The sequence below is a fragment of the Chelonoidis abingdonii genome, chromosome 18 (assembly GCF_003597395.2).
Source record: "Chelonoidis abingdonii isolate Lonesome George chromosome 18, CheloAbing_2.0, whole genome shotgun sequence".
Classification (NCBI taxonomy): domain Eukaryota; kingdom Metazoa; phylum Chordata; order Testudines; family Testudinidae; genus Chelonoidis; species Chelonoidis abingdonii.
This window is the reverse complement of record NC_133786.1, coordinates 450855-466344: the sequence shown is the minus strand read 5'-3', so window position 1 is coordinate 466344 and position 15490 is coordinate 450855.

The following is a 15490-nucleotide window of genomic DNA, read 5'->3' as shown; positions in this document are numbered from 1 at the left end:
ACTGTGTCTGACAATTGTGTTCTTTACTATAGCTCAAGGGTAGTCAATCAAGGTCCAAATATCTTGGTCAAGACGTAGGCAAAGTCCAGGTCTCAGATAAAATTAATAAAATACAGTTCAGTTAACAATAATTCTAAAGTAAATTAAGGTTTTAGGGGTCCATTTGGAAGCATCTGGCAGTCTAGGATTGGCCGTGGTCCACCTATTTCACTACCCCTGCTTATATATGAACATGATATGTTGAGGAATAGTCAATGGCTTTTGTAAAGGGAAATCATGTAGAATCCAACCTAGTAAAATTATTTTAAGGTGTCAACAAATATGTGGACAAGGGTGATCCAGTAGATATACCTGGACTTTCAAAAGGTCTTTAACAAGGTCTCTCACCAAAAGGTTCTCAAGTATATTAAGCAGTCCTGGGATAAGAGGGAAGGTCCTTTTCTAGATCAGTATTAAAATACAGTAAACAAAAGATAGAAATAAGTGGCCAGTTTCCAAATTGGAGTGAGGTAAATAGCGGGGTCCCTCAAGGATGTGTACTGGGACCAGTGCTGTTCAATATATTCATAAATGATCCAGAGAATGGGGTAAACAGTGAGTGGCAAAGTTTGTAGACAATATAAAAATACCCAAGATTGTTAAGTCCAAAGCTGACTGAAGAATTACGAATGGATCTCATAAAACTCAGTGACTGGGCAACAAAATGGCTGATTAAATCGAACCATAGAATTGTAGGATTGGAAGGGACCCTGGGAGATCTTCTAGTCCAGTCCCCTGCACTCATGCAGGAGTAATTATTACCCAGACCATTCCTGACAGGTGTTTGCCTAACCTGCTCTTAAAAATCCCCAGTGATGGAGAATTGCACAACCTCCCTAGGCAATTTATTCCAGTGCTTTACCACCCTGACAGGAAGTTTTTCCTAATGTCCAACCTAAACCATTCTTGCCACAATTTAAGCCCATTACTTCTTGTTCTATTCTCAGAGGTTAGGAGAATAATTTTTCTCCCTCCTTCTTGTAACAACTGTTTATGTACTTAAAAATTGTTACGTCCCCTTCTCCGTCTCCATATTAAACAAACCCATGTTTTTCAATTTTTCCTCATGGGTCATGTTTTTTAGACCTTTAATCATTTTTGCTGCTCTTCTCTGGAGGACTTTCTCCAATTTGTCTACATCTTTCCTGAAACATGGTCCCCAGAACTGGACACAACACTCCAGCTGAGGCTAATCGGTGTGAAACAGAGCAGAAGAATTGCTTCTTGTGTCTTGCTTACAACACTCCTGGCTAATACAGCCCAGAATGTTTGCTCTTTTTTTTTGCTACAGTGTAACACTATTAACTCATATGTAGCTTGTGATAAATGTAATGTTGGTAAGTGCGAAGTAATGCACACTGGGAAAAGTAATTCCAGCCTTACATACAAAATGGAGTCTAAATTAGTTGTTATTACTCAAGAAAGATCTTGGAGACATTGCAGTTAGTTCTCCTAAAATAGCCACTCAATGTGCAGCAGCAGTCAAAAAACAAACAGTGTGTTAGGAACCATCAGGAAAGGGGTAGATAATAAGGCACTAGGTATCATAATGCCTTTATATAAATCCATGGTAAGCCCACACCTTGAATACTGCATGCAGGTCTGGTTGTCCCCTCTCAAAATAGATATATTAGAATTAAAATAAATGTAGAGAGGGCAAAAACCATTAGGGGGTATAAACCAGCTTGCTTATGATGAGAGATTAAATACACTGAGACTGTTCATCTTAGAAAAGAGATGAATCATAGAATCACAGAATATCAGGGTTGGAAGGGACCTCAGGAGGTCATCTAGTCCAACCCCCTGCTCAAATGACCTCAAGGGAATATGACAGAGAATTATAAAATCATGAATGGCATGGAGAAAGTCAATAAGGACTTTTTTGGTGAGGGGAGGGGAGAAATCAAGGAAACTTATTTCTGCTGGTGTTAGGTTGACAGCCTGCATCTTGCAGTCATCTCCCAAGCACAGGTGGCAGCACTGAGTCTTCCATAGCTAAGCAATGTAGGTTAACCCTGACCAGAGAGGAGCATCTTGGACAGGCTATTTTACACTTCATGCAACAAACTCAAGTCTTTGCTACACCACAGTAGGTGTACGGAGTAGACAAACCACTGGTGTAAAACCAACATGAGAAGAAGATCGGGAACCACATCTGTTTCGTCTCAGGCTCTCTGCAATGGCTGCTCACTACTGAGTGCCAGTTGTCGTCATGCAGCACTGATGTCACCATGTTGCTCCTAGGTTATCACGGAGATAAGTTGGGCTAGGTCATCTCTTTTATTTTCTGTTGGTGAGAGAGACAAACTTTGGAGCTTACACAGAGCTCTTCTTCTGGTCTGAGAAACTAAGGGCTTGTCTACATGGGCACTTTACAGCACTGCAACTTTCTCGCTGGGGGCTGAAAAAACACTGTAAAGTGCCAGTGCAGATAGTGCACCAGCGCTGGGAGCCATTCCCCTTATGGAGGTGGGTTTTTTAGAGCACTGGGAGAGCGCTCTGCCATGACTACACAAGCCATGTTAAAGAGCTGCTGTGGCAGCACTTTAGCCAGTGCTGGCTCCATGCACCAGCTAAGGAAGCAGGCACTTGGGGAGGCCAATAGAAAGGAGCGGCACCCCAGCCCTGATTGGGGCGGTACGTCTGAGTCTTCGGCAGTGGGTTCCTCGGTCCCGCTGCTCCTCTTTGAGCTGCCACTGAAGGGCTGCTGAAGAGGAAGAGAGGGAGTGAAGGACTCATTGCTGAATTGCTGCTGAAGACTAAAGTGGACCGATTCAGCTGCTGCCGAAGTGCCGCCAATCAGATTTTTCTTTTTTGTTTTTTGGGTTTTTTTTCGCCACTTGGGGCAGCAAAAAAGCTGGAGCTGGCCCTGACTTTAACGTTGTCAGTGAAGACGTGCCCTAAGTTGGAGTATCACTGCTAAAGAAAAGATCTGAACAGATTCTTTAGCGTGTAAGTAGTTAACACATTTCAAGGGACCATTCAAGGAGAAGTGGCCTGTTTAACACCCCTCCAGTCAGAGGGAGGAGAGGAAAGTGGAGGGAGCAATGGTTGTGATCATGGTTCTTTGTGATATAGACAGCTGTCATCTGGAAGATGGATTCAGAACACCCTCTCCCATTTCAAACTGCCCACCAGGCAGCCAGCAGATGGTAATAGCTTCTAGTCACTAGTAACCTGGGTAGGATTCAACGCGGGAGGAATCACTTGGGTAAGGACATAGCATGCCAGGGAGCTCATGCCATCTCCATGTTGGCAGCTGTTCAAGGCAGAATTTGAGAAAGAAAGAAACAAGGATTTTGCAGAAATCTGCAAAGATTCAGGAATGGACTTCTAGACGATAGCAGGGATTCTTTTCAATCCTAACATCTAAGGCTAAAGACGTAGTCTAGAATAGCACACGTTAGCACAATGGGTCCTGACAGAAATATCTGAAACGTTTCAGGACACTCAGTTAGAGCCTCAAGGCTAATTACCACACAAGGCTACACATCCGTCAAGTGTGTATAGTCTTGGTACCCTTTCAGCAAAGGTAGAAACATCTGTAGGTTTAAGCGCTCTTGCTTCAGCTCCGATAAGCAGAGAAAGGGAAGCCCTGACAGTCTTCGTGTTCAGCTGAAGACATTTACTAATTCACTCACCACAGACAGTCTGCTCAGCAAATGACTGGGGTTCAAAGCAAAAAGCTTTGATCACATGTGACTGCAGCTATGCCTGAGAATACACAGTCCGACTGGACAGGGAGCAGGAATATAACAGTGAAGGGTCAATTCTAACCCTGTACCCTTAGTGTCCCCGATGACTCCAGCACTGCAACTGTCAGCTGAGGCGTTGTTTACATTACCACTTGTGTCGGTCGGAGGTGTGAACCCCCCCGCCCCGACCAACATAAGTTTCACTGACAAAAGTCTCGGTGTGGCCAGCTCTACAGTGTCTCCCACCGACAGTTATTGACGCTTGCAGGGGGTGGTTTAATGATGCCGGTGGGAGCGAGTGCTCTCCCATCAGCATAGAGCGGCTACACAGGAGACTGCTGTAAGGTCTGTAATGTGGACATAGCTGAAGGCACAGAAGTGTAGCTGGCAGGGGAGCAGGGGGAGCGGCCGCTCCCCCACTAACCACATTCGCCAAAAGTGGTGCCTTAGGCGCCAACTCCCTGGGTGCTCTGGGGCTGGAGCACCCACGGGAAGAACTGGTGGGTGCTGAGCACCCACCAGCAGCCCAGCTTCCCGGTCCCTGCCCAGCTCACCTCCATCACCTCCCCTGAGTGTGCTGCTGCGTTCTGCTTCTCCCCCTCGCTCCCAGCGCTTGAACTGTGAAACAGTTGATTCATGGCAAGCCTGGGAGGAAGGGAGGAACAGGGGGAAAGCAGCATGCTGGGGAAGAGGTGAAGCCAGGGCAGGGATCTGGGGAGGGGTCCAATAGTTACAGGGAGGGGGTGGAGTCAGGGCAGGTCCTTGACTTGCTCTGGGTTTTCAGCGGCATGTTGGTGGTGGACCCTTCAGAGCTGGCGAAGACCCGGAGTGAGTGAAGGGCCCACCACTGAAGTGCCGCGAAAGACCCAGTAGGGAACCGTCTGGTAAGTACATGCCCCCTTCCCCCCCATCCAACCCCCACCCACATCCTGCTCGACTGCCCCTCCTCAGAACCCGTAACCCATCAACCCCCCCTGGCTCCTTGTCCCCTAACCTCCCCCTCCTGAGACCCCCCTTGGACTGCACCCCATACCCAACCCCCCTGTTCTCTGTCCCCTGACTGCCCCCTCAGAACCTCCACCCTCTCCAACTGCTCTCTGCCCTTTATACAACGCCTCCCCACAGCCCCGGCCCAGCTACGTTACCATGCTGCTCAGGCTAGCGTGTATGGATGCCGTGCAGCCCACTGGAGCTCACAGCCCCACCCTCTTACCATGCTGCTGAAAGCAGCAGGAGTTGCAGAGCTGCCCAGGAGCGGTCCAGAGCACTGGTGCTGGGGAACAGTCCATTGGGGCTCTGTGGGAGGGGGGAAGGTGGGGGAGCCTCCCCCACCGGCAGCTCAGGCGGGCCAGATGAGGGCCCCTCCTCTCCCAATTGCCCACCCCTTTAACAACAGGCTCTACACCAGCTTCTAATTTTACCAACTGGTTTGCGCGAACCGGCTCCAGCTCACCACTGGATACAAGTGCCTCCAAATAACTTTTGAACGGCGTCATTTTCTTCTGGACAAGCTTCTGACACCCCCTCCATGCACTTGCGTGTCAAGTTTTCCTTGGTATTTGGAGTGGGGGATGAAGGAGGGGGAACGATGACTCCTCGGGTTTGTTGGGGTGGGGTGCAGGCAGAATTGTAGGAGAGAGATCTTTATTGGGCACGCTGAGGCTGCACAGTTTGTGGGAGGTTCCTGAACCTGTTCGCATCCCTGATCTCCTGGTGACACAATGAACTAGGTCCTCTGGAAACATGGCCCTCTTTGGCCCAGGTCAGGACAGATGCTGCTGTCTCAGGTCTGGACTAGAACACTTCAGAAGCATTCTTCCATTGCAGGATTTGTGTTATAGGAGCAGTCAGAGACCGTAACAAAGATCTGGACCCCCAGTATAGTGATGTGGAAAGAGACTGAGGCTGCAATCTACGTGCACAAGACAGGCCCAGGTTGGGAGGGGAAACAGCGGCACAGAGAGGGGAAGTGACTTGCCCAGATTCTCAGTCCAGTGCCCCATCCACTAGACCCATGTCATCTCCCACATATGTATTGGGTTTGATCCCTTCTTGTTTCACTCATTCAGGTCACCTTTATGGAAGGGGGCCTTCCATTGCTCAGAGCTCCGGTATGAAACTGCAAAAAAACCTAAGAGTCTCTGGATTAAGTTTAGAAGTGTGAGCAACAAGGGTGATGTCGTGGTGGGAGTCTGCTATAGACCAACAGACCAGGGGGATGAGGTGGACGAGGCTTCCTTCTGACAACTAGCAGAAGTTACTAGTTCTCATGGGAGACCTTTAATCACCGTGATATCTGCTGAGAGAGCAATACAGCAGTGCATAGACAATCCAGGAAGCTTTTGGAAAGTGAAGAGGACAATTTCCTGGTGCAAGTGCTGGAGGAACCAACTAGGGGCAGAGTTCTTCTTGACCTGCTGCTCACAAACAGGGAAGAGTTAGTAGATGAAGCAAAAGTGGATAGTGGAACCTGGGAAGCAGTGACCATGCGATGGTCAAGTTCAGGATCCTGACACAAGGAAGAAAGCAGAGCAGCAGAATACAGACCCTGGACTTCAGAAAAGCAGAATTTGACTCCCTGAGGGAAGTGATGGGCAGGATCCCCTGGAAGAATAACATGAGGGGGAAAGGAGTCCAGGAGAGCTGGCTGTATTTTAAAGAATCCTTATTGAGGCTGCAGGAAAAAAACATCCCGATGTGTAGAAAGAACAGTAAATATGGCAGGCGACCAGCTTGGCTTAACAGTGAAATCCTTGCTGATCTTAAATACAAAAAGAAGCTTACAAGAAGTGGAAGACTGGACAAATGACCAGGGAGGAGTATAAAGATATTGCTCAGGCATGCAGAAGTGAAATCAGGAAGGCCAAATCACAGTTGGAGTTGCAGCTAGCAAGAGATGTTCAGAATAAGAAGAAGGGTTTCTTCAGGTATGTTAGCAACAAGAAGAAAGTCAAGGAAAGTGTGGACCCCTTATTGAATGAGGGAGGCAACCTAGTGACAGAAGATGTGGAAAAAGCTAATGTACTCAATGCTTTTTTTGCCTGTCTTCACGAACAAGGTCAGCTCCCAGACTGCTGCACTAGCCAGCAGAGCATGGGGAGGAGGTGACCAGCCCTCTGTGGAGAAAGAAGTGGTTCAGGACTATTTAGAAAAACTGGACGAGCACAAGTCCATGGGACCGGATGCACTACATCCAAGGGTGCTAAAAGGGTTGGCGGATGTGATTGCAGAGCCACTAGCCATTATCTTTGAAAACTCATGGTGATCGGGGGATGTCCCGGATGACTGGAAAAAGGCTACTGTAGTGCCCATCTTTAAAAAAGGGAAGGAAGAGGATCTGGGGAACTACAGGCCAGTCAGCATCACCTCAGTCCCTGGATAAATCATGAAGCAGGTTTTCAAGGAATCAATTGTGAAGCACTTAGAGAGGAAAGTGATCAGGAACAGTCAGCATGGATTCACCAAGGGCAAGTCATGCCTGACTAACCTAATTGCTTTCTATGAGGAGATAACTGGCTCTGTGGATGAGGAGAAAGCACTGGATGTGTTATTCCTTGACTTTAGCAAGGCTTATGATAAGGTCTCCCACAGTATTCTTGCCAGCAAGTTAAAGTAGTATGGGCTGGATGAATGGACTATAAGGTGGACAGAAAGCTGGCTAGATTGTCAGGCTCAACAGGTAGTGATCAATGGCTCCATGTCTATTTGGCAGCCAGCATCAAGTGGAGTGCCCCAAGGGTCAGTCCTAGGGCCGGTTTTGTTCAATATGTTCATTAATGATCTGGAACAGTGCTCCACAACCTTTTAGTCTGGAGGGCGCCAGATGAAGGACCATGGCGGTAACCGAGCATCCGCCAAAATGCCACCAAATTTCAGCAACATTTCGGCAGTGATGCCTCTCAATGAACCTGCTTGTCAGCGGCAAGCAGTGTCATCCAGAGGTGTCGCCGCCGAAATGCTGCTGAAGTTCAGCGGCATTTTGGTGGATGCTTGAGCGCCAGCCAGGATGCAGGCGCATTTAGATGCCCCCGTAGGCGCTGGCACCCACGGGCACTGCGTTGGGAACCCTTGATCTGGAGGATGGTGTGGACTGCACTCTCAGCAAGTTTGCAGATGACACTAAACTGGGAGGAGTGGGAGATACGCTGGAGGGTAGGGATAGGATATAGAGGGACCTAGACAAATTAAAGGATTGGGCCAAAAGAAATCTGATGAGGTTTGTGACGGTGCTGCCCGTGGGAGCCAGCTGAGGTCACTCAATCAGGGTGAACTGCAAACAAAACAGGGCAGACAAATCCCAAACGCTGGTGGTTATTCCGCTACTTAGATTTACCAAGCCAGCACATAACAGCTTCTATTGTACCTCACTGGTTACTTAAAAGTTTAAACCACGCAGTTCCCTTAAAGTGCCCAGCCTCAGGCCTCCGTCCAGACACACCTGTCAAACATATGATGATTGATTTCCTGACAAATCCCTACTTCATCATATAAAAGAAAAGGTTCTCCAATCCAACGGATCACCCACATACCCACGGTTCAATTATAACTTAGAATCACACGCCTAAGAATACAATGCTATAGCCAATTCTATTATATAAGCTAAAATTTTAGAAAAGAAAAGAGAGAGTGTTTGTTAAAAAATTTAATAACACAGCAGACTTGAATTCATTCTGAGTTTAGATACATAGGTAGAGAGCTTGTAGTTGCAAAAGTCCTTTAGAATAAGTCGCTAGGTTAATAGTCCAATGTCCATACTTCAGGGTGCTCCAGTGAATGACTGGGGACTCATCTTATGGCTTAAGGTTTCCCCTCTTGAAACCCCAAAGCCAGATCCGAATGAAGAAGGGATCGTGTCCCAGGCTCTTATAATTTCTAGCAGCTTTCAGCCTGAGAAAACAATAGCCTTAACTCCTTCTCCAAACATCTCGGCAATTAGCACAGAGTAATTTATCTATTAAGTCAGTTCAGATACGGTTACCACAACCTTCAACGAGATACCTAAAATGACATAATATTATTCACTCAAGTTCATCTAAATGCTAAATTCCTTTTTGATCTTTGAATAAAACTTAGCAATAGACTAGACTTGGTTTGCTCATCACAGACCTGAGCAAACACCTCCCCTTCGCCTCTAACATGCAGACTGGTATTCAAAGCTTATTCATTTTACAATATCTTGCTAAACCAGTCCTAAGTCACCCATGGGTCAGGTCAGTTAATTAACTCTTTTCTGGCCCTGTCACTTTCAATGAGATATTAGTTATACTCATCAAATCACAAGGCAACAAGAACCAGTGCAGCGTCCCGGACTTAGGACAGAAAGAACCCCATTCAGTGTTACAGACTAGGGACTGAATGCTAGGAAGCAGTCTGCAGAAAATGACCTAGGTTCAGTGGATGAGAAGCTGGATATGAAGTCAACAGTGTGTCTTTGTTGCCAGAAAGGCTAACGAACATTTTGGGCTGTATAAATAGGACAGTCTGCCAGCAGATCGAGGGATGTGATTTATTCCTCCTCATTGAGACTCGGTGAGGCCTATCTGGAGAACTGTGTCCAGTTTTGGCCCCATAACAACAAGAAGGATGTGCGAGAATTGGAAAGAGTCCAGCCAAAGCAACAAAATTTATTTAGGGGACTGGAAGGCAACATGACTTATATGAAGGCCGAGGGAACTAGGATTGTTTAGGAGTCTGCAGAAGAGAAAAAATAGGGGAGATTATTAAATAGCCGTTTTCAACTCCACCTGAAAAGAGCGGTTCCAAGAGGAATGGATCTAGACTGTGCTCAGTGGTACAGATGACAGAAAAAGGAGTAAGTCTCAAGTTCAGACCAAGGAGTTATGGTTGGATATAGGAAAAAAACTTTTCACTAGAGGGTTGGTGACCACTAGAAATGGGTTCCCTAGGAGATGGTGGGAATCTCTTCTCTAAGATGGTTTTTAAGAGCCTGGCTTGACTAAGCCTGGCGGGGATGATTTAGTTTGGGGATGGTCCTGCTTTGAGCAGGGGCTTGAAGTAGATACCTCCTGAGGTCCCTTCCAACCCTGATATTGTCTATGAAAACTTTGTATCAAAGCCTCGATGTAGAACTTATGCATTGCCCTTGGTACTAGTTAAGGCCCTAGGATAGAATAAGATAGAAGAAAAATATCTTTGTAAGAATAGACTAAGATTTCACTCCACCCCTTAATCAATTGCCATGATGAATGAATGAGATGTGAGGAGGAAGTGTGTGAAAGCAAGCACCTACAGACAAGCTGCAAAGAGTTGGAAGAGGGAAGGAAGCAGACCCACGGCAATAAAACTTGTCAAAGTGGCTGCAATGTACTTTAAAGCCAATATCATTTTTGTGTTTTAAGTACAAATAAATATGTATAACGAAATTAAAAGTATGTAATTAGTAATTTGAATGTCAAGGGCACTTTTTTATTGTGTTTGCTCCGCTGATGTTAAAACCTGGCTACGCACTGTGAAGGCCTACTCCCTGTAATCAAAATCTTGCACCCCAAAGCATAAAAATAAGCTACTCCGCCTAAACACAGTTTGCTTTAATACGTGTCACAGGAATGCCAAAGTATGTGTTTCCCTAAATGCATAAGGAAAATCAAGACAACCCCAAAATCACATTTCCTTTCCCCCCCTTGTATTGCAGCTAATGTCGTAACGCTGTTCATGCAACCACTGTCGCAGAGACTACAGATGGGGATGAACTTGACAACTAATAAGTACCCAGAAACTCACCTACCACAGGAAGCCCAACAAGGAAATGTAACAGAACGCCACTAGCCGTCACTTCAGCCCCAACTAAGAACTTCTCCAGCGCATCATCAAGGATTCTACAACCATCCTGAAGGACGATCCAGCACTCTCACAGATCTTGGGAGACAGGCAGTCCTCTTGCTACAGACCAGCCCCCTAACCTGAAGGAAAATACTCACCAGCAAACCACACACCACGATAACAAAAACAATGAACCCAGGAACCCGAATCCTGCGAACAAAGCCCGTTGCCAACCTGTCCACATATCTATTCAGGAGATATTCTACGAAGGACTATCAATCAGCAGCACACTATCAGAGGCTGCGTTCTACCAAGCTGCACATCTACCAAATTGTAATTATAGCCATCAGAATGGTCTAGCAATCCCCTCTGCCATGACATTGGCCACTGGACATATCTAAGTAAAAGAATAAAGGACACAACCAGATGTCAATGAGTTATATACACTCAAAAACCAGTCAACAGATACACTTTATCTCCCTGGTACTCGATACAGACGCTAAAAGTCAACAATATTACAACAAAAAAACCTTCAAAAACAGAACTCCCAATGACAGGACTGCTGAATTGGAATGTAATTTGCAAATTGGACACATCATTAAATAGTTTGAATAATGACTGGAGTGGATGGGCATAACACAAAGTCAAACTATTGCCTCGATGCTTATCCCCCCATCCTCAGTGCCTTATATCTCTTGTCAATGCTGGAAAGGGCCATTTTCATACTACATACAAACAGTTCTTTTTCTTCTTACTGACAACAGCTCACCTTGACCCCGATCGCTCTCCTTATAGTGTGTATGGTAAGACTCATTGTTTCATGTTCTCTGTGTATATCTATATCTTTCTTCTGTATTTTCCACTACATGCATCTGATGAAGTGGGCTGTAGTCCATGAAAGCTTATGCTACAATAAATTTGTTAGTCTCTAAGGTGCCACAAGTACTCCTGTTCTTTTTGCGATACAGACTAACACGGCTGCTACTCTGAAGGGTGTCACTTTGTGTTCACTGGCTGCCTCCCCCCACAGCATTTCCATTGACCGGCAAAAGTGCTAAAACTACAGCTGCCTTGTCTATACAAGGAATGTAACATATGTTAAAAATACACCTGTTCCCTAGTGTAGACATAACCTGTAAATGAAGTTAAATACGGACTGTAGCCCAGTAGGTCTGGCTAGTTGTGCAGCTGAAACCTAGGTCTTCCAGAGCTGGGATATTACAGTTAAAGTCTAGCCCACGCTTCTCATACATAGGCCCGGCTGCTTTAAATCTCACCAGGGGCAACTTAATGCAAAAACCTAACCCACACCTCAACACAAAGCAAAACATTGGGCCCCCTCTGGCTCTCAGCCCTTCACTGGCAGCAGGACTGGCTGCAGCAGGGCCCGACCCTGCACGGTACTGAGGCCTTGATCTTTAAAGGCATCCTAACTCCCACTGAAATCAGTGGCAATTAGGCATCTAATACTTTTGAAGACCTAGGTCTGATTTCCCTCACCTCTCACTCAATGGGAGCTGAGGCCACTAGGAACCCTCCATGAATACTTGAGTTTTTTCATGAAACTTAACACTAAATGCACCAAACTTGTAGTCCACATTAAAGCCAACTGCCATTACAATCAATGCAATTTTTGCCTGGGTAGGGAAAACAGGATCGGACCCATGACAACAATGACTCCACTGACCAGACTGCTATTTGTACACACAGTGAAGAGTATCTTCCACCACTGTAGCATCACTGACCCAGTGGAGTAAATATTACTTAGCTAGGGGAAATCCTGGCCCTACAGATATTAATGGCAAAACTCGTGTTGACTTCAGTAAGAGTTAGTTACTGAAGTCAACTTTCAGTTAGTGAAATCCCAGTTAGTGACTAGGATTTCACTAACTGAGTAAGGCTTTATCTCCACCGAAAAGATGATCTGCCATCACACATGCCCTCCTGCATTGTGGATGAAGTTACATTGCTGTAAAGGTACCAGTATAAGAAGAGGAATAAACTTCTTAGTAGTATACGGCACCTATATGCCATTACAGCTACATGTACAGTAGGGCTTGTAGTGGAATAACTGATATTGGTAAAAATTGCTCCCCTAACCACAACAGTTATAGCTGCACAAAATCTGGGTGGTGATTAGGCCTATAAAATAAATATCACAATGCAGCACCATACAATGTCTCTTCACCATGACAATCACTAAAGACACACTCGAAAACAGAGGATTTATTGTTGAACAGGCCCATTAAAACTGGAAAAACAAATTCAACAACGCATTTATTTATATTTTTGGGTAAAAACGTTTTTTTCATGTTAACAAAAGCAGAATACGTTTATTTAGTGTTCATTTCACAGCTCTGACAGTTGCAGCTGTCAGGAAAGGAAATACAGTATTAAAATAAACTGAATAAAGTTGCTCACCAACAAAAAATTTTTTCACATTATGCAAATCTGTGGATTGTAACATCAACAGTATAAAATGCAACAAAATTGGAATTTTAATTTTTTTTTTAAAAAAAAGCTTTAAAAGATAACAGTCCAGGCTATAAAGCTATACAAGCATTGTATAAGAAATGTTAAAGTCAACAAGTCTACAGATACACCTTGTAAAAACCTCACTACATTATATATTTATAATATCTAACAACATTTGAAATCATGGACAAATTTGTACATTTTTAATAGGAAACCTAATGCTTTAGGTACTTGGAATGTACAAGTAGCAGACATTTGTAAGAAAATACCAAAATGTCTTTTAATTAAAAAAACTCCCAAAAATCTATAGAAATCTACTTTCTCAAGAACTTCCACTGACATAACCTCAAAGTATAAATTATTACTTTTATGAGAAGAGCCTTGTGGTGCTAAAAAATAATACTAATGTGAGATGCTGTCAGCTTGTTATTTTGAATCACTGATATGTCGTATGCACAGGGGAAAAAATAAACCAAACCACCATGTTATTATGATATTTGCCTCTTTGTGTTAGTAAAAGAGTTAAAATCTTCTCATAAAAATACCTCCCCATGCCTTCTTGGTCCATACTAAAGTCCCCTCTTTAGTTAGTGTGCTTTTAAACAGTGATTTGTCACAGAGGCGCATAAATAGCATACAAAGGTGAGTCCAGCAAATTGGGCATTATTGGCATTTTTAGCATGTGTTAGACTTAAAAGTGATATACAGTCATTGTACTTCCCCTATAAAGAATGTGGCTCTTCTTGCTGTTTTGCCAGTGTGTTATTTCTTAAATCTGACAATGCAATGATACCGGCAAGGAGAAAAAAAAATAATGTGCATCATTCAAAGTCAACATTTAGCTTTGCTGCACTCAAAAATAGAAAAATAAACACCCACACCTCCTTAATGCCCAGTGGTTAAACTGATGGAAGAATTCTTGGCCTTAGATTTTCAAATATGTAAAAATCATCTCTCTGTTATTTGTTTGGATTTAACCATTGATCATGTATTGCAAAATAAACTTACCTTTGCTCACTGCAATCCAGGATAAACTAATTTAAATATATATATATATATATATATAACATTAAATGTAATTTGTTAAAGGAATGAACATCTATATTGTCTCTCTGTATTTCCTGTAAACACAAAAGAAAAACTTGATTAATATATTTTTCTCCATATTTAATAAGTTAAAGAACTTAAATGCAGTAAATTTTAAAGTTTACAGTAATGCTATGCTATTTCAACCAACAAACAGATATGTTAATGTCTATAAATAAATTTACAAACATACATGTTAAGATACAATTGTTAAAACAAAACTGTGAAGATATTAAAAAAGAAAATCTTTTGCCCAGATCAGTATATCCTAGATTGCAATGCTCTTACTTTGAGAGATTTCCCTCTCACTACTGCTTTACATTGCATTAATATTATACATTATTTTTTTAGATAGATAGATAGATAGATAGATAGATAGATAGATAGATAGATAGATATGTACAAAACTCTCTGGAATAAACCTTTTTGATATAAGCTAAAGGCTCTTGCCTACAGGTACCCGTAATTTCTCTTTCCAAGTCACTGCGGATGGATGGAGACAACTTGCTAGCTTGAAAGGGGAGAAGTATTGAAACAGCTTCTTCTCTTGGGCTTGAAAGCAAAAACCAAAAACTCAAATCTCCATCTCAAGAGCGTGAGTTTTACATTCTTAGAGCCTGGTCCTGCAGCATCCAGCACAGTGGCAAAAATCTGCATTCACATGAAGCCCCCCTGAAGACAATAAGGCTCTGGATGGACAGTCTGCTCATGCGTAGGAAGTTGCAAGATCAGAGACTAAGGCCTGGTCTACACTAGGAGGGGGGATTGATCTAAGTTACGCAACTTCAGCTACATGAATAATGTACTGAAGTCAACGTACTTAGATCTACTCACCGCAGTGTCTTCACTTCACTGCAGTGAGTCGACTGCTGCCACTCCCCCGTCGACTCTGCCTGCGCCTCTTGCAGTGCTGGAGTACAGGAGTCAATGGGAGAGTGCTTGGGGGTTGATTTATCATGTCTAGACTAGATGTGATAAATCGACCCCCGCTGGATCAATCGCTGCCCCCCAGTCCAGTAGGTAGTATAGACATACTCTAATTCTGTTTCTGATTTAATTATTTAGCAATTCCCTGGAGACATGTGGTACCTTTATACCCACCACTTTGATGCTTTCGTCTCTATGAACCCCAAAATGAACACATTACAATGACTTTCATACATTTGCCCTTCCGTTTGGAATGTTCTGACTCTTCTATATACACCAGTCACCCGCAGCCAAAGTGCAAGAGAGGGTTATGATCTATTACAGTCAAACCGCTGTTTGCCACCAAACCATTAACTCCTTTGAGATTGTGACTATGTCAAAAAAAGGGATTTTTTTGTGTGTGGGGGTGGATTTTTTTTTCTAAGTAGCTGGGTAATGATCAAGCGACTACAAAAAAAACAACCAACCAACAAAAATACAGCTATTTA